The sequence below is a fragment of the Acanthaster planci genome, linkage group LG08 (genome assembly GCF_054643075.1).
Source record: "Acanthaster planci isolate LZ-2023a linkage group LG08, COTS_SCS, whole genome shotgun sequence".
NCBI lineage: Eukaryota > Metazoa > Echinodermata > Asteroidea > Valvatida > Acanthasteridae > Acanthaster > Acanthaster planci.
The window spans coordinates 17384626-17409257 of NC_141784.1; the positions used below are offsets into that span (position 1 = coordinate 17384626).

Sequence of the window (24632 nt, forward strand, 5' to 3'; positions counted from 1 at the left end):
AGCTTTACTAGTGGATATGGCAACGTCATTAGCATAAAAACCCGGCAGAAAAATACCCTTTGAAATTATGAAACAAAAGTTGAAAATGAGGTTAATCGAGACACAAAGGTGCATTTTGAAGGTCTGTATTAAAACATTCAAACTGATTGGAACTACCCTTGAATGTTGTTACAGAGAAAGGAAGAAAGATCAGAGTTTGTTTACATCATCGGCAGCCATTTTGAACCTTGTACATGTATGTGGGTATTTCCAGCAGTGATTACCAGCCATCAAACGAGGAGCTCACGCAGGGAATGCTGCCAAGATCAGAATGCGCCACGTTGGGCTTCAGGTAGGTACACCATGACCTTGAACGTGCATGTACAGATGCTGTTGCTTACGTGTTGCCGACGTCAGAGCAGATCCAGCATTAAATATGCTTTAGGCAAAAAAATGGAAATTTTTGTATGAGACTTTTTTGAAACATTTACTTGTGTTTGTATGAATAATAACGAAGCAAATACTTTTTAGTGCAATTGCTAAAAAGTAAAAGTATTTACTTTTTACTCTTTAAACTTGTGCTTGACAATAAACAGTTGCTTCATTTTGTATGAATAAAAATGAGTAAGTTCTACAAAATTGGAGTATTTTATACTTGACATTTTTCACGACTGGGTCAGGGTAAGCTTGAAAACGAGGAGCATTTACTTATGTTCAAACTGGCGGCGTTCATGAATGTCATTCGAAAAGAAAAGCTGTATGCCTTTAGGAGGGAATCTGAAGAAAATATATGCAAGCAGTTGTACCGATTTGCAAGTGGCAGAGAAATTTGTTTTATCAAGGGTTTTGCAATCAAAATTACTGCCATCATGCTTATCTGCCATGCCGATGTCTCAAGATACAGCACCGTGCTGCACTGTGTGTATCTGTACATGCAGACAACGGAAGCCCTACTGTGTAAAACCATTCGGCTGTGCAGTCAGCCACAAGCTTAAAGCATTTGCCAATTTTACTAGTAGATTGCTGAATAGTAAAAGAAACATTTCATTCATACTCATTAAAGCATTTGCTTATTCTTAATGGTTTTACTTCTCAGTAAACGATTTTGCTGTTTGCTTGAACTTTATAGCATTTGATAGTTTTATTCACACGACCTATGGCGAGATTCGTCACATGCGAGGACGGTGGTTCAAAGCGTTGACGTCTGTTGTACTGTCTTGCGTCATCTTGCATATGGCTGTAACCATGGAACTAGTACACACAACCCATAGATGTGGCAGGGAAACGAACGTTGTTGGCTATTGTACATGTAGGCCCTACATTCAAGTCCTTGAGTAAACTTGTGGTCTAACGTTGCGGTTTTCGAAAGGCGGTTTTCGATACGATTTGTTGGATTACTTGACGGAGTGTTTCCCGCACGTCAATTCAACAGTTCCCCAGCTTCTACCGTGAACTGAAGTAATGCAATTTGACAACATCTTGACGCACATTGGTGCGTTTGGCAGGTACCAGAAGATAATCTGGTTGGCATAACTTTTGCTTTCCATGCCATCGCCCAGGTGTTCCTGGCGGCAGAGACCGACCACTGGTGCGCCGTGACGGCCGATCAATCCCTGAACTGCACCGGGCTAGACCTCGAGACTGCGGTGGAGTGTCTGAACCAACAGAAGGAGCTCACCATCCCGTTCACAGTGGACAAGGAAGGCCAGGTCGTGTACTCAAAGTGTGAGCGGTACGTGGAAGCTTGGGACGGGGAACTGGAAGGGAATGGCACCAATGGAACACTGCAGAGGGATGAGGCCAGCAATGAGACTATACCCTGCGATAGAGGATGGGAGTATGATCGCTCGCAGTATCATAGCACCATTATTCAAGATGTAATTAATATTACCCCTTGTTGCAACTAATATTATTCTAATTAGTAACCAACGGAAACTTGTAATGCACTTTCTGCAGCGTGCAGTCAGTGCTCGAGAAACGGGCTTCCAATCTAGTGGAGCTATAGGTTACCTACGCATGGCTGCTCGTATGTCAACATATTTATTCCAGTGTTTGAACAGGCACGAATCTACTGGGGGCTAGAACTTTTGCTAACCCCCCCCATAAAAAATACCAAAAACATTTACAAAATATAAAACTAACAGAGGAGCAGCAAACGTTAACAGGTGATCACGTCATGTGCCAAGGGTCTACCCCCCCAAAAAAAAATAGATAAAAGAAGACCTGTAGACCCGCGCCTGGATCTGAACCTTTCATAGCATGTGTGTGTGTTTAAAGGATATTGTCATTCCCGTGTTTGATGTAAGCTTTAAAAAATGTAAAGCTGTTTTATGGCATAGCATTTCAAGGCATCGAAAATTACACGATTAACTAGCTATGTACAAAATAGGGAAAAGCCGTGAAAATGGAGACGATAAAAAGAAAATCAAACATTGAACAGTAAAATCACTAGGCCTGCGTTGTTAGTCTGTAACGTCTTTTTAATAAAGCATTCAAGTATTGCTATAATTTTAAGAGTAACATTTAAAATGAAGTTTTAAATGTGATCAGCTAACCCTCAGCATCAATTGTGCGCAGAAACCATCATTTAATACAGCAATCTAGCTTTACAGAGTGAAAATATGTCCCTGAAACGGAAACAATAGCCCATTATATACATAAACAAAGAAAAACAAACACGAAACTGCAGTTAATTCCCACAGTTATTCAATTAAACCTGCCATACAGCATATTGTGTGCATTCTAGCAATTCTTTTCGCCAATTTTTTGGGAGCTATAACCCTTTGGACACGCATTCCGAGTTGGCATGCATTTCAGGCTTTGTTTTTTCGCGCCACATCAGAGTTAAATCTCCGAGCACTCTGCTCTGTGTACGTGTTTACGGCGTTGGTTCTGAGCCAGCACCTTTAGGTCAAATCATCCTTCATAAAACAGCTGTCAAGTAACAAGGGATAGGGCCTGATTTAAAGAGACGATGGATGCCTATGGCAGAGGGTGACTTATAACCCCACTTTAAAAACTTCTGTATATTCCTTACAGTCCATTATGCCGTAAGAACAGTAAACCATTGACAGGTGGACTCAAGTAAGCCCATTCGACAAAATGAAATATGGGACTCAAATGGGCATTTTCGCTTATTCCCCTCCGTTGGGGCTTAATTTTGTGCATGTGTTTGCCGTGGTAAACAATGACCCCGTGATGTGCAGAGAGCTAGAGACCGTACCAGTGGGGCAAAAAAACAGAAATTTGGGCAGCAATTAATGGATCCAGCCTGGCTTCATGGCGGGCCACCTGCCATTGGTAATCCTGTGGTACGTGCATACTCTATTGTTTTTCTGAAATGGTTGTCCTAGTTTTTCATCGTTCTTAAAAGAATACTCATTCCTTCCCCGAAAGAAAGAGTGGTTATCCTTGTTTCGCCTCGGCAAAATACAGGACTTCTAAAAAATTGACAGTGGCCTTTCCATGCTTCTGTACTGCCTACCCCCAGTTGACTTTGTTTTGTGATTTTTTCTATGAGAATGTGGCAGTCAGTCAAGAGTCATAGGGCTCTTCGTACACTTTATATTGACCACATGTCCGCGTACATTAATTTTAGGCGGGGAAGCGTGAATTTTTAGTTCCTTTTAACGCCTTTGATGCTCATTTTCCTTTGAAGTTTTTCCTGGAAGCGTGTGTACCTGTGCTGGAAATTGAGGGGATGGGAGATGCAGAAAGGTGGGTGGGATATGACGCAATATGACTCTATATAGACGTCGATGTTCATGATATTAATGTTCATGTGTAATATGTTTTCAGAATGACATTTTACGGCTTTTTAAATTGTTCTCCTTCCTTGAGAGATATAGAATGCATTTTAGTCGTTGGAAGTCTGAAATATTCTTCGCCATCCACTTTAATTTTTTTGCTCACGACAAAACAGTGTGTGGGAGATGAGACGCCCCCACCTCAAACTGAAGTGTGGGGGTGGATATATATCCCCATCCCCCGGGATTTTACGCCTGTGCCACCCTCAGCATGTTCGTTGATTCTTCAACTGAGAACACCTCAGAGGTTTTGTGAGTTTCATTGCACTTGGAAAATATCAATTCTGATTTAGTACGGAGTTTCCGTGCACAGGCGTTTCAAAATAAGGTCCCGTTAGGCGATTAGCTTTGTTTAAAAATAGACAAAACCGTATTTTAGTATGCATGTCTCTTTTCCACTCCTACATTGGTTTTTCTTTTTCATTATGTCACATTTTTTTCATTATGTCACATTTTTTTCATTATGTCACTTTTTTCATTGTGTCATTTGTTCTGTTTTGCTTGCAGTTTGATTTGGTATGCTCCAGAGGGGATCTACCCGGGCTAGCTCAATCAGTTTACTTCGGGGGCTTTTTGACGGGCTCTTTCGTGTGGGGTGCTGTGGCTGATTGGTAAATACATGTATAAATGTGCCCTCCCATTTCACCAAGGGTATTGCCGAGAACTACTGTGGGATGGTGTTCATGAACAAATGGATCGTCTTCTGTTCAAATGAAGTCATTCACTTGTACAGTGATGGCGTGAATTCCTTGTTGCTTTTTATGAAGATACTTTATAGGCCTATAGCGGTGCTGGAATGTGAATTATAGAATTTTGAACGGGTTTTGAAAGTACTGGTGCGTTGTATAGCACATTTTCTAATGGTCTTTCTCAGTTGTACGAGTAGGCCGGATTGGGTTCGATTGAATAAGCCATTTGCGAGTTAATTTTGAATAAAATCTTGTGCACTGAGTTATCTGACTGCACATAAACATAACGATTTCAATTCCCCAGACTAAATACACTTGCTATGACTCGTGATTCGGGGCGAGCTTTTGCATAGCGACCACCACCTCTTGGATTGACTGGTTCCTTTGTGCCCTTCTTATCCATTGAGAACAGTGTATTGTTGCAAGGCGTCTCTTATGTAACTAAGCAAAAGCTTGCTCCGAATCATGAGGTATAGCAACAGTGGTTTTAGTAAGGAGAATTGAAGTTGTTATGTGCACATGAGTCTCCTGCGTCCACATACCCCTGCACAGCCTATATATGCAAATTTCCCATGTGCCTATTACAATTCGCTGAAAAGACTTGATTATACATGCTGCCCTTTGAACCTCCACAATGCACTGCGATACCGCCGCCATTTTCATCCTTCTTTTCTCAGCGCCTATCGTTTACGGACGTGTCTTTTATGGAATTTTCGGAGTTTGGAGTTTTGTGAATTGACTATTACGAAATAAAGAGTGATTTCTTATCGTTTGGTAAGGCAGTTGATAGCTAGTTAAAGGTAATCTGGAAGCGGTGGAGCGTGGAACGGGATTCGCGGGTTGAGTGACTCAGTGTGTGCGGTGTTGCGTGAAGGTGTTGGATCCTGGAATTGGCGGGAAACCTTGGGTTCGGGTATAGGGGACCCTTATGCCGGGGGGGGGTTGGCTTCGGGTAGAGAAGACCCTAACGCTTGGGGTGGGGGCCATGGGTTTCGGGTATAGGGACCCTACTGCCCGGGAGTGGGTGTCTGCTTGGGTGCTAGTAGTAGGCGCCAAATGTCGCTGAGCTTGAAACCGATGTCTTGGGGTAGGGTGTTGTGCCGGAAAATCTCGATGACTTCTCGAATTCTCCTTGGGAGCCAGTTCTGGATGGGAGCGATGAGTTCTACTTTATCCCATTCGATGCAGTGGTCCGTGGAGTGTGCATGTTTGATGATGGCCGACTTGTCGTATTCTCCTCGTCGGCCGTGCGAGCTGGGTTCTTGGAGTCTGGTGGGGAGGTTCTTTCCCCGATGTATACTTGCCCGCATTCATACGGAATGCGATATACACCGGGGCGACTGTTGGATGAGTGTGTGTCCTTGTGGGTGTGAAGTGCAGCCTGGCCGTCTGCAGGATGCTCCGGAGTTGGTGGGAGGTGGGGCCCAGGTACGGTAGACATACTGTGGGGGTGGGGGCTTGGGGGGTTTCGGGTATGAGTGACCCTAATGCCACAGGGGACTTCGGGTATAGGTGACCCTAACGTCCTGGGGGAGGGCTTGGAAAGGTTGATACCTTGGGTGCGGTAGCCGTTCATCTTGAGGGCGGACTTGATGTGGTGGAGTTCTTGGCGCAGGTTGTTCTGGTCGCAGATCTCGTAGGGCTCTGCGGCCCAGGGTGCGGTTGACTGAGGTCTTGATGGCTGGGTGGTGGATAGATCTCTGATGCAGGTACTGGGCGGTGTGGGTGGGCTTGCGGTGGACACGGTGGTTGAGGGTGCCGTCTGGGTTTCTGGACAGGTGAACATCTAATAAGGAGAGATGTCCGTCTTGTTCTTGTTCCATGGTGAAATTGATAGTGGGGTGTTGCTTGTTGAGGTACTCGAGGAATTCTTGGAGGTGATCTTGACCATGGGGGCATATGTCGAATGTGTCGTCAACATAGCGCAGCCAAATGGTGGGTTTGAGGTGGGCGGTGAGGGGATCCCATGGAGGTCCCATCTGTATGCTCGTAGAACTGATCTTGGAACTTGAAGTAGCTAGAAGAAACGCAGAGGCGGATGAGGTCGGCGATCTGGGCGGAGGAGAGGGTTGTGCGGTCAGCGACGGAGGGGTCGCTGTCCAGTCGATCTTTGGCAATTTGGCATGCTTCTTCGGTGGGAACATTGGTGAATAGCAACACCACGTCGAAGCTCACCATGATGTCTGTTTGATGGAGTGACATGTTTCTCGTGAGCTTCACGAACTGGGCGGAGTTGGAGATATGGTGTGTTGCCGACCAGGGGCTGGAGGATGCCGGTCAGGAAGTGGGCAGTCTCGTACGTCAGTGGGGCGCAGGGGGGCGTCCAGCTTGTGGATCTTGGTTTGACCAAAGAATCTTGGACAGGTAGACGCTGACAGGCGGAGGCGACGGTGGAGGTCTGCTGGGGCGGAGTTGGAGCGGTGGAGGGCGAGGAGGTGGCTGGTGATGCGTTTCTCGACGGCTTGAGTGGGGTCCTTGGGTAGGGGGCAGTAGGTGCCGGGTGTGAGGATGTCTTGTACTTTGTTGGGGTAAGCCACACGATCCATGACCACGGTGGCGTTGCCCTTGTCGGCCGTGATGATGTGGATGGACTTTGTCGCTGCGAAGATCACGGAGGGCTTCAACTTCGGGTCTGGTGAGGTTGGGCTTGACCGGTTTGGCGTGTTTTAGTGCTTGGTGGATCTTGACTCGGATGTTACCGGCTGTTGTCTTGTCAAGCTTCCGTATGGCAGGTTCTATGGCTTGGATGATGTCGGCTAGGGGGACTGCGAGTGGTGAGGTGGCGAAGTTCATGCCTAGGGACAGGGCATCTGTCTCAGTGGTCGACAGGGAGCGTTGGCTGAGGTTCACGACGGTGTGTCGTTGGAAATCACTCTGGCTGCGGAGGTGGGCTGGGAGGGACGTGGGTGGTGTTTGCAGTCGGGATATAGGGGATCCCTGGGGCTCGGGGCTACGGTTGCCTTTCCGGCTGCGCCCAGCGTAATCGAAACGAAAAGGCGGCCTTGGCAAGTATTTGTTGATTTTTACCTTTTTATTTTTTCGCGATCTCTATTCCAGCAGATGAATGGAAAAGTTTCAGCGCTTTGATGTACGTCGACAGTACTGGTTATGGAGCGGTCTACAATCTTTGGTCGCTCCTTACCTGCAATTTTTGTATTTCTTCAGTGCATACGGAATGATCTTAATTCCCCGTGCACGTAATGATACGGCCGTAGATCTCCAAATTCAGGATTCAAATGGCCACATCGAACATAGTACAATGTAACAGGGCTCACTTTTCTTTCCTTATTGTGAATACTTCAGCATCTATTTATAAGTGAGCCCTTCCGCTCCATGCCTCCATGGTCTGGGACCACCGCCTCTCAAGACAAACACAGCAACAAGTTAGAGCTCCAAGCGGTGTTTAACGCTCTTCACCCTAGTGGGTCGTTCCTTTCGAGTCCAGAGCGACAACTCCACGGCAGTGATGTACATCAACCGCCAGGGCGGCACTCGCTCCCCCAACGCTGCACCCTTGTGTGGCATCTCTTCATGTGGACGAACGAACAAAAGATCACACTCCAAGCCGTCCACGTAGCAGGAACCAACAACAGCATAGCAGTCACACTCTCTGAGGGTGCCGTGTCGGGTCCTCATCATCGCCCCGTTCTGGCCTCACCAACCATGGTTTCCGAGACTAACAAGACTTCTGGTACGATGACCACTGGTCCTTCCGACCAGGCAGGACATTCTTCGTCAACCCAAGTCAGGGGTCCTCCATCGAGCACCGGGGGATCTTCACTTCACGTGCTGGACGTTGTCTAACGATCCTTCGGGGTGTCGGGCCTTTCTGCGGACGCCGCGTCCATGACGGCCCGGGGTCGACAACTGTCCACTCGCAAATTTACAACATCCGACTACAACATTTTACCAGATGGTGCGACGACCACGATGCTTCTCCAACCGAAGCTCCTGTGAGTTCTGTCACAGACCTTTTTATGTATCTGTTCCACTTGGGCCTCCGGATTACCACAATCCGGAATTTCTAGTCGGCCTTGGCAGCCGTTCATTTGGGCTTCAGCGATGGATTGACAGTCTCTTATAACGCTGCTATCCACCATCTTTGTCGAGGAATGTCTGTCAAGCGTCCTCATGTCAAAACGCCTCGTGCTATCCTAGGACCTTGGAAGCGGCTCACGCGTTCTTGTCGATCCTCCCTTCGAGCTGCCTTCTGATGCATCTAATATCTATCTCAGCATCAAACTGATATTCCTCCTTGCGGTTATTACATCAAGACACTGTAGCGAACTTCATGCTCTATCGATGGCCGAAGGTCACATCCACTGGGAGCCGCATTGGGTTAGTCTAATATCCCAGCCATCAAGTTTTTGACGAAAAGCCAGACGCCTACCTTCTGGCCTCTCGGCATATTCGTTCCCGACATAGCCTCACTTTTGGGAGATGACTTTGACAAGATATGGTATCCAGTCCGCACCCTCAAGTGGTACCTTGCCAGGACCAAGCGTCGCCGAGAGTCTAACTCTCGGCTCTTCATCACTTCGACAAAACCCTTCCATTCAGCGTCAAAGGACACTATTGCCCAATGGACGGTCTCGGCCATCATCTTCGCGAACCGAGACTGGCCGGCACAACATGACGAGATGACCCGATCTCGCATAAGGGCCCTCAATACTTGGGCCGCTTCCGCGTCCTGGTCATACTTCAGAGGAGTTCCTCTGGCGGAAATCTGCCAGGCGGCTTGCTGGAGATCCCCCTCCACCTTCACCGAGTGCTATCTACAAGATGTTCTGCAGAGCGAAATATCCCTTGGCTCAGCAACCTTGTGTTCGGCGGTCCGGACAGTGCCCAGTACTGCCCCGGGCCGTACGGTGAATACTTCATCATAGACATTTCTATCTTCTGGTGATTGTTTGCTTGAGCGACGCCCGTCTATATTCTTTTAATAACAACACTAGCTTCCGTCGCCGACCCACCTCCAGGGTACGGTGCCACTCTGCATTATGTAGGCTGGGCAGGGGTACGTGAACGTAGGAGACTCCTCCCCCACAGAAGTGTGGGTCGGGTCTCCTAGTGATACTTAGCCCTGCCCAGCCGCTCCCGCCCGTCCTTCCCCACTTTTTTGCTCCGGGGCGTTCCTGCGCTTCGAAAGGAAGGACGAACATGGAGGCGGGATCGCAGTGCATTGTAGAGGGTCAAGGGGCAGCATGCATAATAAAGTCTTCTCAGCGAATTTTAATAGGCACATGGGAAATTTGCACATGTAGGCTGGACAGGGGTAAGTATCACTAGGAGACCCGATCCACACTTCTGTGGGGGAGGAATTGAAAGAACTCAGTGTACCAGATTTGGGTCAAAGTTAACTTGCAAAAGTCTTATCGGGCAAGGTTGGGTTGCATAAGGCGTTGGGCAAATCTAGCCTGATACGGTGCGCGCACCTGTTCACGCTGGTCCAGCTAGCGCGCTGTGCCTACGTGATGCCTATAAATTCATGTGTTTTTTGCCAAGTCGTTACGCGCACGCGCACTCACATACGTAAATCTTGATGGTTTTGTCCCAAACCAGCAAAACTCATCACTGTATTAAATGACGATATAAACCATAGCGTCTGCGCGTGACACTATTATCCGCAAATCTGGTCTACTGCACACAGTACATGCACGCTGTGTACATGTATGTGCACCCTGCTTGTGTTGTGCAAATGCACACTACGCGCGCGCAGTCACGCGTCCACGCCCGTCGACTCGACAGGCTACGCATGGCATGTACACACACATGTACGTGCACCCCTTCTGCTCGTTTTGTACAAATGCACACTACCCGCACTCACGCGTCTGTACCCACAGCCCTGCCCCAAGACAGGTTTTACTATGTACTGTTTTGGCCAGTGCACCGTGCAGGCGACATGCGCTGGCGAGCACAGTCGAATAGCAATACCAGTAGGGGGCGCTATATTCATACGAGACGAAACCAATCTAAAGTAGACCCTTCCACTAATATAATTATACTCAGAAAGATAGGGGACGAAGGGGTGCCCCCTACATTTCCAATCCCTATACACACCATAGAGTATTGTTACGTAACACATTTGGGGGTCAAGGTTATCTGTGGCAAAATGAAGAGGAACAGTCCAGGAAATCATCATCAAAAAATCCAGCTCGAAGGAGTAATCCTAGTTGGAGAAAAAGAAGCATTTTCCTCAGTTTCCTTAACCACGGGAGACGAATGGTGTACGTGCATGCAATGCGCTTCGTACATGTACACTGTACCGTACCTGTGTGTTTACATACAATGTACATGTACATGTATACGATGTGCTCATACGCTGTATATCGATGTGAGTGTACATGTATATGCAATGTATACGACGTGTCCATATGCCGTATATCGTTCTGTTGTTTAGTTTTTTCCTACAGAGTAGATACATTTCATGAGAAAACGCTACGTTCTCCTTTGCTACCTCAACAGTCAAAAAGCTTTTTGATACATTTCACGGCAAAACAATGTACCGTATTTGGTTACCTGCTTTAGATACGGTGGCATTTGATTTTATACGCCAAAATAAATAATCTTTGAGACTTTCGGTGCATTTCATCTAAAACAAAAATTGACTGTCCAGCGGCATGGCATTTACTTCGTGAAATTTATAATTTCAAATATGTTGGATTTCATTTGTCTATCCATTAATTAAGCAAGATTGAAAATGTCAGAGTTTGCAAGTCAGACACAATCCATATAGACTTTTAACAATGATCCCTTTGATATTTAAGATACATGCTTACACATTATGCAGCAGCGTGTTATACATTTTAATACGGGAATACCTATTTGTGCTTGGCCGGACTTAAACGTGCGTTTAAGACCGGCACAGGAGAATGAACGCGACTAATGCCAGAGCTGCAGGCCAAGCATATATATTCCGAATCATAAATACCTTTTTATTCAAAGAGTCAAAAGAAGTCCACAGAAGTATGATGGGTCTCCAACGATATTGTTCTAAACTTTCCCTTCATTTTCCAGAACACCCCCGTCCATTTTATGGTATATTCCTATTGAAAGTTGTCCAATAGAATGACTTTGTATATAAACTTGGCGCACGGGTGGCGCGTTGCTCGCATCCTCAAGACCAGCAGGGATGGAGTTAACTGTCTCGTATCCAGGTACCAGAGCGTGTTTTACGCAGCGGGCATTATCACTTCTCAGCGGGCATTATTAAATGTTAATACACTGTTAAGTTGCACGTCGTTGAATAGGGAGACTGAGGTATTAGTCCAGTCAATCCAGGAGATCTTTTTTTTGGGGGGGGAGACCGAACACTTATTGCAAAAGAATTAATTTCACCGCAGGGTATTTCAGAATGATCCCCCGAACACCAGCCTAAAAGTGCTAAAGAATCTTAGCATGGGAAAATAGTTCAATTTGCATGATATGCATATTAGCATAAAAAACCTATTTTCATTGTAATTTCAAATCTAAGTACCTGGTTTAAACAAATCAAGTTTCCACACTCACATTTTCATGGTCAGAGAAACCAATAGGCTCAATTCCAAGATATATGCATATTATGCAAATTAAACTACTGTACAATTGTATAAAACTGTGCAATTTTGTAACCATGCTCAATGGAAAAAGTGTCCACAGATCACCCATATTTTGTCCATAACTCAAAATTTCAAAACGTCAAGTTTCATCAAATTGCCTTGAGAGGGTCGGGTAGCTAATTTACTATGGATCCCTTGCTTGAGGCCTGAGGCCCGATAATTTCTCTTCGACAAGAAAGCGCTGAGACCGCGTTGGACAAGACTTAGATCCACCAATGGGTGGGACACCAAAAAGATGGGATTGGGTTCGGTTGGGTTTAGTTGCTCTTCGTGTCAGCAATTTTTTAGTTTAGTGCTTGGCGCACGCAAATTCCACGTTGGTTTTGGGTTGTATTAGACAGGGCTTTAGAGACAGGTTTGGTCCGTGGAGTTACGATTGGATTGGTTGAGTTCTATCCCCTCTCAGTTGTCCATTTTATGCGGTTTTTGTTTGGTTTTTTGTTTGTTTGTTTTTTTTTTGGTAGGGTTGGTCGGAGGTTCACCATCTTCACCAGTCTGTCTGTAGCGTGCCTTACCTCAACCCTTCTTATCCTGGTGCCCACTCTGGCTGCTTACAGCGCTCTTCGCTTCTTCATCGCAGCAGCCGTTTTTGGTGTATACCTGGTGACATTTGTTTTAGGTTAGCTTATAATAAAAGCCGCTTGTCTGTGAATTACGACCTCAGTAAGCCACATGAGGGTATACAATGGCAACAGGAAGGGTACCTGTGAATTTCCTTTCAGTGCTGACAGATTTGAGACCGGACTCGGACGGGAATCCGGGCTGATTCCTGATTGGACTCGGACTAGTAAACTCGATTGGACTCGGACTCTCCCTCAAATAAGGAGGAGTAGACTGGACTCGATCCGAATCCGCCAAAAATAAATTATCCACGTTTAGCTTTATAGCAATTTCATAATGAGGACATAAATTTTAGGTTTCAAGCAAATATGCCTGGGAAGTCCATCTAGCTGCTCTGTTGTGTTAGCGCCGTGTAGCTCTATTTGAGTGCGGTCCGCGGTACGGTGTACGGTGAAGGCCCGGACACGTGACGTACAGTGTGTGCAAAACCATACGTACGTCCGTGAGTGCCCGTACAGGCTCGGTGGCTCAGTTCCCTGACGAAAGACTCGCATACGACACCTGATTGGATAGGGAAGAGTGAAATTCATCCTTGGAATCGGACTAATGAGACTATGCTCAACCTGCAACTTCACTGGCCTACTGGCTTGCGCGACATGGTTAAGTTTAATTTCGAGATGGTACTGTACTTTTGCAATACACCCTAGAATTGGGGCGGATCCAGGAATTTTTCCGGGGGGGTCAGCCTAAATAAGATGAAACATTGTACATGCCATACATTGTTTACAATGGTATTGAAGCACTTACTTTAGTTATTTTTATTATCTTTGCAAATTTTGTTAAAAAAAGAACTAAAATGTTTTCTGTCTATTTTCGCTAAAATGTTGAACCACTTTTTTATGGGATACACTCATGGAAAAGTTTTACTTTTATACTTCATCAAAATCGGTCATCAAAACAGCCAAATCTTTGAAAGTTACGCATCCATTGTGTTGCGTTTAGAATTATGTCTGGCATAGCCCGACTGCCTCACAAAGTAATATCCGGCAACAGAAAGTAATGTACGACCAGAGGCAGCCTGGCTACGTGGCACAACCCATCATTTTTCAACTTTGTCTTGAATTTTGGTGCTGTCATGGAAGAACGTTTTTTGTTCTCTGTGTAAGATGTTTTTATAGCTTGCCGATGGTGGCCTTCAATGTCTTTCGACGTTTCCACATAGATACGTGACACTTTCTTCTTCATTTTTACTCATTTCAAGGCCTTAACCTTGAAATAGCTTGTGCCTCATGTTTCAACAGTTTTTTCCTTCATCACGGCTCTGTATTTTCCCAAATATTTGCTGTGCCTGACTGCTTTTGATGGGACATTAATTAAAGTAACATCTTTCTGGTACTTGTAGAGGGTTTTGTTCTCCCCCAGTGCAAAATACAGCCCCACAAGGTGTCAGCTTTTTTGGTTGGGGGTCCAAAATGAAGGCGCAGGCCCCTACAAGTAACAAAAAGCAGCAAAATATAAATTGCTTTTAATAGATGATGTCCTTTTAAACCGTCACGATGAGTGATATTTGTGAGTTGTACATTAGTGAACTGATGTCGATCAGAACACTTCTTGATGATTCAAAAAAGGACTCGCACTCATACTCAGACACAAAGACTCGGACTCAAACTCAACAAGCACTAGGACTTGAATAGCAAGGACTTGGACTTCAATAGAAAAGACTTAGACTTCATACTCGAACAGTAAGGACTTGGACGAGTAGCAAGGACTTGGACTTGAATAGCAAAGACTGAGACTCAGACTCAGGTACCAAGGACTCGGATTTGGGTAAAATGGACTCGATTAGTACTCTCTGTGATGTCGCGTTTCGTTCGATGCATGCTAGTCAGTTATCTTACACCGCCAATTTTAGTTGGGAAATACAAGGTTAGCGTAGGGGATACATTCAATTTTTTTTACATTATTTGACGTTTTAACTGGAGATGAAGAAGGGAGCTAGTTGACCCCAGAAACCAGTCATAAACAGACTAAGCAAACATGTATTTGTGACAATCTGAAATTGTTCTACTAATTACTTCTGAAAATTGCTATGCCTTGTAAACACCTTTAATTTAATCAGTTTTGTTCCTTGTCGGCAGGCCTTCACTTCAATTTTGGCTGATCATGGAAATCCAACGGAAATCTTTTAGCCTGACACGAAATGTTGACTTCAACATAATGTATTCAAGCTCGCCATTGTCTTCGTGTCCAGGAAACAAAAACTCGTATTGGGATTTGTTTAAAAATAATCTAATGCCAGCGTTCGCGAGTAATACGTGATATCTTCGTGTGCTTTTTCCTAGTGTCAGAACTTGTTGGACCTGCCTATCGTAGCTTGGCCGGTACATTATTTTCCATTTATTTTTCCATCGGCTACACCCTTCTGGCCATCTGTGCTTACTTCCTCCGTGACTGGCGCCATCTCCAGCTCGCCATCTCGTTACCCTCATTCCTGTTCTTCTCCTTCCTCTCGTAAGTTGGATTAGCTGTTGGCGGCAGGATCTGTAAACAGATGGACTGCGTATAAATTGGAACTTTTCTCCGCATTATGGTAGTCTTGAAGAGGATATCGGCGTACACAACGTACAGTACTCCGGTATCCGGACCTATAGCAGTCCTAGTGTACACTGTGGGCTTTCTGGACGACTGATGTCCATTTCTGTCTCCTCTTAAAGAAAATAAGGAAAGTGGGTGGTTGAATGCCAATTATTGTCTCAGTACGGAGCTCTAAAAGTGCCGTCAACCTTGTTAAGATCTTGCCTTATTTTTCTCCATTAGGATGATGACATACTCTGGGTAATATGTCCACATCCCCAGACAATTTAGCAGGGGATAACGATGTCCTGTAGTGTAGAGTGTCATTATAAATCATCACATAACAAAATCCGAAAGAGGGGAGGCCGATAACCGAAGAAAGAATATCACATAAGTAAACTGTCGACTATATCTTGGGATGACAAATCATGAAAGTACGATGTTGACGTCCTAACATACCGTTATCCTTTTCCTTATTTCAATTATTCCACAAGATGTCAACATCCTGATCTCTAGATGTCCTCTTTCAGAATAATCCATCTTAAGATGGTGTCATCCCATGATGCATTATGTCAATATCCTGTCTTTAATATTCATGTCGTCGGCCTGCCATAAAAAGTGCCAGACTGTCAACGAGTCGGATGGCGCTTCTAGGGCTCCGTACCAAAGAACAAATTTCAGTCTCGGCCTATTGTACACCAGGCGCAAGGTGTGTCCTATCATGGAGCCCCTACCCGAAACTTTGTTGTCTACAGCCTGTGTGTCTGTTTTTAGATTTCTTCCTGAGTCTCCCCGCTGGTTAATTTCCAAACGGAAATTTAAACAAGCCGAGAAGGTCATCCGTAAAATCGCCAAGGTAAACGGCTCATCCGTCCCGGCGAACTTGTTTAGTGAGACGGACGAACTTCAAGAAAAGGTACTTTCTAGTTGCTACAAACGTTAACCCTAATGATTTTGAATCCAACAAGCATATGCACGAGTTCAATGGTTCCCAGTGGGTTTAAGGTTTAATAGTCGATAATGAGGGGTTATCTGGTTGATTGTTAGCGTTGGTTTCTCCATACAGGCACATGGCAAATGCTGCGTTATCAGTCGATTTACTGAGAGTCATGAAGTAGCAATGGGTGAAAAATGGTGCCAAGACACCAGAGTACATTGTACATGGATTACTACAGGGAATGTTTCCAAACTGTATTGTATTCTAAGAAGTCAATTTTAAATGATTGCTGGAATTAATTAAGTCTGAATATCAGGCTCGACCTTCAAACCACCCTTGAATGCAGACAATCACGCTATAATGGAAAACCGTGCATTTCTCACAAATATATAACCTTTTCGGATATCTGTATATTGCTTTTCTCTATCGGCCAAGACCGTTTTGACCCGGCAAGCGACCCAGATTGACCTCTTCCGAACGCCTAATATGCGCAAAAAGACGCTGAACATCTTCTACCAATGGTGAGGGCATAAACAGGACTTTTTAACGGTATAAATTGGTTCCTCTTAATGTTTCCTTTTTGGGGGATCAATAGGTAGTAGGAATGTACTATTGTTTATAAAGTAATGATTAATTGTTAGAACGTCAACACGGAAGGATTGAACGCGTGGTCAATCACGAAGGCGCACAGAACTAACTTGGCCTTGTTTGCGCGAATGTTTGCACCAATGCACTGCTCAAGGAAGGGGGACTGAACAGTCAGGCGATATATCTGCAATACTCTCTATTTCCTGGAATTTACTTATTTGTCATAGCTAAAGAGGATGGGTTGGGATTTCAGCCTCCCGCCCTCAAATATCCGTCAGTGCAAAATGAATAATGAATGATTCTCTGTCACGTGATTTTTGACGGTCAACGTTCAAATTGCACGGATGTGCGAGGAAACACGAGCGCGTTCGAAGTCTCTTAATTCTGGCGTACTTGAAACTGTAGCCTTGTCCAAGGCGGTTTACGCGGCCGTCAGGTAGGGATCCAGGCCGTACACACGCAAACCACGGCAAACGAGCTGCCACCCTTGTACGGTACACCGACTTACAAACCGAATCACCGCAGACACGCGTGCGTGTACGTGTACATAAACGTACGAACGTGCGTCAGCTGTCCGTATCATGATGTCGAGTCGAGACAAGGCACGCGGAGTGGGGCGCAACGGCTTCACTATCACTCGCAAAGCATAACGGCCTGAGTGCAATATACCGTACTTGTTGAAAGCAAACCTGCTGCAGCGAAGGGTATTGCGCCGCACTCCGTGCAGTTTTTTCACCACGCACGTACAGCAGGCCTGACGGCCGGGGTTGTCAAAATCCTCACCCTGGTCAAGGCTCATGAAACTGCCAATAGAAATACACATAGGGGCCTATTTGAAAATCCACGCGCCTCCACGGACGAGGTGCGTTTTCGAAAATGTCTTTGCCCGTCTTGTTATTTCGGGTGAAAAAAACCTGTATTATTACAAATAACTGACGAATTAAGAAAAATAAACTGAACTAAGAATATGAATATTCCAAAGAGTGTATTTTTTAGTGTAATTTGTACAGTTTTTTGGTTGTTCTTGTTTCCAAAGGCGTTACATGTACATTACTATAAACTACCAAGCCCTATTTTATGTGTGTATGTGTGTGCGGGTTTTTTTTGGGGGGGGGGGCTGTCCAGGTTTGTGGTAAATCTCGTGTACTACGGCCTATCCCTGAGCACCTCGACTCTAGGGGTGGACGACTACGTAGCTGCCTTCGTGTCCGGAGCTATCGAGCTCCCAGCCTACGTATTCAACTGGTATGCCATCCAGCGATGGGGCCGTCGACTCCTACTGAGTCTCTCTCTCTTCACTGGTGCACTGACGTGTCTCATCAACATTTTCATTCGTACGTTTGCACAGAAAATAAACCCAAATTGTTCGAAAGCAGATAAAATAAGATTCTGTTCAGACACAATTTATTTCAAGCCCCTTTTGGTTACGTATAGCTTTTAAGGCGAAGGGATGTATGTAGTTTCTGTAGGTATCTGACTTTGAGAACAGCATTTAAGGTGCCGTTACACGGTATCTGATGACGACATCAGGTATTTTTTATGTGACCATTCATACTTTCATGCCCTTTTGGGGGGAATGGTTTATGCCGATGAATGAGCCTCTAAATTGAAAAAAAGGGGAAAAAAAGAAAAAAATTGGAACAAACGCAGTGGCTTTTTTTCCTACTATGCAGGAAAGCCGTTACTAAGGCAAGTTTACCGAATTCAGGGCTCGGTCCGTGCTTGCCACTTGTTTTATTTATTGGTCTAATAAAGGGAGACGGAATGATTTGGTCTCAGTAACGAAATTTTTATTTATTTGGCAGCACCTGGCGGCCTTCGTGCGGCTATCGCCATGATAGGAAAATTCGCCATATCTGGGGCATTCAACATTATCTACATTTACTCGGCAGAGCTTTTCCCAACACCCGTCCGGTAAGCCAAGACAACTCACTAAAATGCATACCCTATAGGAGTCTCCATACGTCGTCGTTTCGTCCACTGGTATTGAATGTGTCATGGATTCGCCTCGAGAGGCGGGTTGGGTCGACCACGGGTCTATGAAGTATAGTTACCACACGTCATACATTGAGCATTTCAGGCCGAATTCACCATCACGTGTGTCAGTCAGTATTTTTGCTGTTTAGCTCCAGTTGCGTGGGTGGAATTCAAACACGTGCCACAGAGGTGGAATAAGGCAAAATCACATGCGACCAATCATCACGCTGAATTCTCTCCATTTCTCTTGCAGGAGCATGGGCGTTGGAATGTCGTCCATGTCAGCCCGGCTCAGCGGCGTGATAGCCCCTGTTATTCTCATCCTGGGCAACTACTGGGAGCCTATCCCGCTGATCGTCTTTGGGGGATGCTCCCTGCTGGCCGGTGCTCTGGCACTTCTGCTCCCGGAGACCCTGAACCACAGCCTCCTGGAGACCGTCCAGGAAGGGGAGGAATTTGGAAGTAAGAGTTGGCTTTGCTTTTCGTAAACCAAAAATTATCAGTTCAAAAATCGTGTTTTTCTTTGACCTAAGAGAGGCTTTTAAACCCTACTAACCCTTTGTAGATATACCCGAATCCCGAACTAAATGAAGTGATGGTTATAACACTAAAAGAGCAGGGGTGGTATCCGCCCCGTCCCCCCCCCCGTCATTTTTCCCATATCGTCGCAGTGCCTTTTCTCATTGCAAGAGCTGAGCCTTTAGGAGTTTTAGAATAACTCTTTGCGGTTTTTTTGGCACCAGTTTTTGAAAATCGAATATACCAGGTCAGCCAAAAATGTCCACTTTTCCATTGTGGTGCTCAGTGCATACAGGCTGGCACGCATGTAGCCATGAACTGCAAATGGTCGTAACAACAAAACCATTTGTGTGATTGAGTTCAAATATCACAATTATACTGATAATGAGTTTTTTAAACATGTTTAAAAAGACGAACATAGCTCAGCCGAGTTCCTATAAAGGAGCAGAATCCACCCCTGCCTGTTTGTGAGAGGGGCCAAAATAATCCTGCTCTGTGAGACGCAACACCTTTTGTACGTAATTATATCAGCTTTCGTATGTAATTATATGTTTTGTTTTACCTGTGTCATGGCCCCGACTCATTAATTGACACAGGGCGAAAAAATGCATATTTATCCTTACACCATTGATATCACATTCTGAGATTAGTCCACGTTCGCTTCTTCTTGAATTCCTCAACCTAATGACTTGTAACGTTGAAGACGCATGCATCTTTTCATGCAAAATGGTTTTTAAGACATAAAGATATTACTTTTTGACCAAGACACGTTCAATCAACACCATCAAACTAATGTGGTGATACACTGAGTCCGCGCACGTCGTACAAAACTCTGTGAAGCAAGGAACTGAAACAATACGGCCGTTCTTGTTTGAGACCCGCAGTGAGGAAATATGGCAAGGAATTAAAGAAGAGGTTAACAAAGCATTTCTTGACGGCTCTGATGTGGGATTTCAAGGGCATATCCGGGGGAAAAAGGGGCCATGGCCCCCCTTTAATAAAGGGTCAATTTTTCTTCAAATGAAAAGCATTATTTTGTCAATTTTATTTCTGTCCCCTTTGTCCGTGTTCCTTCTTTCTATAGGCGTCTAAAAAGCCCCCAAATGAAGCCTCACCCCTACGAAAGGTCGTAATTGGGTAAAGAAAATTTCCAAATCCCCCCCCCCAAAAAAAGCAAGTTTGGCTCCACGAAAATTTGGTTCTGGATCCGCCCTTGGTCACACTTTGTTGAAGATGTGCAACACGTTATACCTCACCGTAGAATGCTACCATACACTAAACGAATGATTATTCTCTCATCCTACAGAGGGGCAGGGATTTGGACTGAAGAAACTGTTTAGGAGACCAAACAGCCCTGAAGGGAGTAGTAGCGCAGACGACTCCAAAGGGGAACCCTACAGACAGATCCTAACATACGATGAAACAAACGCTGGAGAATCATCCAAAGTGTAATCAGTGCTCACTGTGCTCAGAATGAGGCATTTCCCCCGATGAAAGAAGTACAGAAATCCAAAACGGGCTGCCGGTGCCACCGCTACATCTGCTGTCAGCGCGTGCTGTATAATTAAGACACCGGCGAAGACCAAGACCATTACTTTAGGTAATGTAAAGTTATAAAAAGCATGTTTCAATAAAAAGGCTTTTTTGGCATTTGGGGGCTTTGGGGCATTTTTCCCTAACACGATTGGGTAGATTTCCGGCGATACAGAGATAGGGCGCGTTATCTCCACATCCTGCCTGTAGGACATAGATTCGATAGTAGTAGGTTGCTGAAGATAAAAAAATTCAAAATTCCATGGACCGTGAACTCCCATGGGGGCGTGGTTGGACTATTTCTAACACTGTGGCGCTGTTTAGCACACTGTACGTTGTACATATACATGTGTTCCGCTGAAAAGTTACATTGAACTATCGGTTTATTTTCTATTCTTTTACTTTCTGCTTTACTTTCAAAGATAATCCTGTAGTATACACTCCCCCCCCGTCAAGAAGTGAGTGGGGGATGTGTTAACCCCCCCCCCAGATCTGTACGTGCACTCTATGAAAATAACTCATTCGGTAATGGTATGTGAAGAAAAAATAACTCAACTAGATCTGGCACCTAGTAATTTCATTAGTTGATGCCACTGAACTCGAGCGGGAAGTGGCAGGGAAGGATTCACGCAATTACTGCCTTTTAAGAAATTAGCAAAGCAAAACGACTCTATAGCATAGGGAATCTTCACTCTTCCCAGGGTTTTAAATGATTGGTCGAGCTTGTTTTTTTTTGTTAGACTCAACTTGATTTCTTTTTACTTTAAACAATGTTTGCACTTTCACGTCACGTATTCATACTGCAGTTTTACTACTATGGTTATTAAAAATGGTTGTGAAATATGGTTTTGAAAACAGAACTGATTCAGAACTGAATCTGCTTGCCCTGACGAAGGTGGTTTTATTATTATTTATTATTATCTTCCATACGGCCCTGCCATACCACGTAAAGAAAACCAGCTTTAAAAGCTATATTAACATGATTGAACTTTAAAAATAAAATACCACAATATTCAGATTTTTAAAAGATTATCACATAATAAAAATGAAAAATAAATGGGAAATTAAAATTAGTAAAAAAACACATAAAACAACACAAATATTTAAAACAAAGCAGTAGTAATACAGTAAAAATATTTTTAAGTATATAAAACATAAATATAAAAGTAGAGACATATGCATACAAATATTAAAAAATAGCATCAACGGAAACAAAATAAAACTACCTGAGGGACGTATTCAAAGATAACTTCAAACTGGTAAGGGATGTTGCTGTTGTCAGTGACTGATCAAGTTTGTTCCATTCTGAAATTCCTGTGACAAATGGGCTGTTCTTCAAACAATCGGTTTTACTTCTTGGTACAGTAAGTGAATTCATGACATAGGCCTGTCTCGTGTTATAGTTGGGAGTCTGGTTTGTTTGAATAAATTCATCACTTAAGTAAACTGGAGCCAAATCGTGCAAACATTTAAACATCAGTACAGCACGGTGATAAATAAACCGTTTGTTCAAAGGCATCCACTTTAGCTTGTGTAAAAGATCAGCGGACGGAGTATCAGTGTTCAATATTCGCTTCGCGTTTCTGAAGTTTCTCAAGCTTGTCAGTATGCATGCGGAATCTTTCTGACCATATCTGACAACAATAATCAAAATAAGGCTGAATAAACGTGTTATAAAGCATGGTTAAGCTTTCTAAAGGAAGATATGGTCTGACCCTTCGAAGCATGCTTAATTTCGATATTATATTTTTGTATATTCGTTTTAAGTGTTTCAGTTTAAAGAGTTTCTAATGCTTGCGTTAACAAAATACAAAGATCACTTGTGTATAGGTTGTAAATCTTTAAAAAGAAGATATGGTCTGACCCTTCGAAGCATGCTTAATTTCGATATTATTTTTTGTATATTCGTTTTGAGTGTTTCAGTTTAAAGAGTTTCTAATGCTTGCGTTAACAAAATACAAAGATCACAGGTGTATAGGTTGTAAATCTTTAACCCCACATTTAACAAAGACAATTTCTATCTATAAAATATAAATAAACTGATAAAAGATTACAAATAAGAAAGCAAAGAGAGCATACAAAAGAATACAAATGTCCATAAGCAAGTGTAATATCAGCATAATATCCACTAAAAATGTCGGAAAGAAGGCTAAAATGTGGCAACGTAGGCTTACGTGTGAACAATTAATCGAGGTTGTCCAGATTATTTTAACACCTATATCACACGAATTTCCCAGGACGATACTTTGATTTCGGCCCCTAGCATTGTTCAATTCAATTCCTAATACCAATTTCAAAAATCCACCAACGGATTTCATTCAAAGCGCAATATAATTCAAATTTGAAGCATTCTGATTCGTCCTAATTTCGGTGAATTCGTCTCATGTGACCATCGGCGTTGCATCGAAAAAGAAGTTTTTTATTTTTCATTTATTTTGGCGCTTTGAACATATAAATTCAGACATTTCAATCTTTGCATTTCCTTGCCCAATCTGGCCTACAAATGTCTTGATATTTGTACTTTTTCTTGTCATTCCTTGTAAACAGAAGAGATTAAAGTCCAAAAAGATCATTACGTTCTTCCGTCCATATTCTCTTATTGATTAATAGCTTTTTCTCGACCAATTTCGGCAAAATAGTAGAATTAAACAACGCGTCAGCCAATATCGCGCGGAATGAAATGCTGATCCAAGTCATAATTCAATTTGATAAGCTTGCAATAGAGTTGGATAGTGAGATTTACAAAAGGAACTGTTTGATTCAATTTCCCGTCCGCTTTTTGCTGTGTACATTATTTTGGTAGTTGGTATTTTAAACCTTGAATAACCCGAATTTCCCAAAGAATGTTAAAGCTAGACAATGATCAAGACTGTACGTGTCTGTTTAAGAATCACCTTCCTTGTGTATTATATAAATTAATTGCAAATAATAAAAGTATTTGTTCAATATTTTTATTTTAATTCCAGATTTCGTTAATGACATTTTATTTTTCAGGTTTATCCGCTTTATTTTTTATTAGTGTAATTTGAATCAGGACTTTATGGAAAGCAGTTTTGCAACCGACAGGGCCACCTGGTACAAATAAAACAGCAAATAATGGATAAAAAGGGGAAAATGTGGGTGTGGACATCATCCTTCCAAAATAGTTGAAAAGGTGATTTTAGATAACAGATAATCGCTCATAATTACTGTTTTATCTATTGAAACAAAGGACTTCAGGGTTATCCCAAAGTATTCCAATAATTATAACACTTTTTTGAAATTATGGACAAAACAGAATCAGACTTAGTCGGTCAACACTGATTTTTAACTTAAAAATATTAGTCAGTGACGATCAGGTAAATCCTAGAGGCAAGTATAGATTTTCCAGGTCAAATACGTAAAAACCGCATTTAAATTCATTTTAAGGGCCAAGTTGAAATAGATTTGCTCTCCACAGTTGTTCCTATGGTTCATCTTAGATGTTTCATTGTAGATGCTTTCAAATAAAAAGAAATAAAGGCGCAATGCAACTATCCCATTTATATGTATATTTCACGGTCTCCTGTATTTTCATCCATCAGATTTTAGTTCAAACGATTTTCGAATAATGTTATAGCCATTCTAAATAAAATAATAAACGCAAACAAAGGAAACAAGTCATGAGAATCAACGCGAACTTTACATCTTTACCTTCTTTTTGTGTTGTGTTTCCCCTATGTGCTCATTCCTTCTTGCGACAGATGCGCTTATCTGAGATCTCTGTGAAATTATTGTCATGCAGTCAGTTCTGATCCTTTCTGTGCTTTATTTTGATCACATCATTCCTTCCTTTGTTTTATGATTTAGAAATTATGAGCAATCAAAATGACTACTCGTTGTTTCTTTTATG

At 43.5% G+C, this 24632-nt stretch overlaps 1 pseudogene across 1 annotated transcript; it reads left to right on the top strand.

The window, feature by feature from the left end:
- The first annotated feature begins 1079 nt into the window (after positions 1 to 1079).
- Positions 1080 to 24413, top strand: LOC110987605 (organic cation transporter protein-like; annotated as a pseudogene). Its single transcript, XR_015426166.1, has 10 exons — positions 1080 to 1856; positions 4293 to 4396; positions 12537 to 12691; positions 14976 to 15144; positions 15982 to 16123; positions 16580 to 16665; positions 17858 to 18066; positions 18538 to 18646; positions 18963 to 19171; positions 20535 to 24413. The product of XR_015426166.1 is annotated as an organic cation transporter protein-like (transcript).
- The last annotated feature ends 219 nt before the right edge of the window (positions 24414 to 24632 follow it).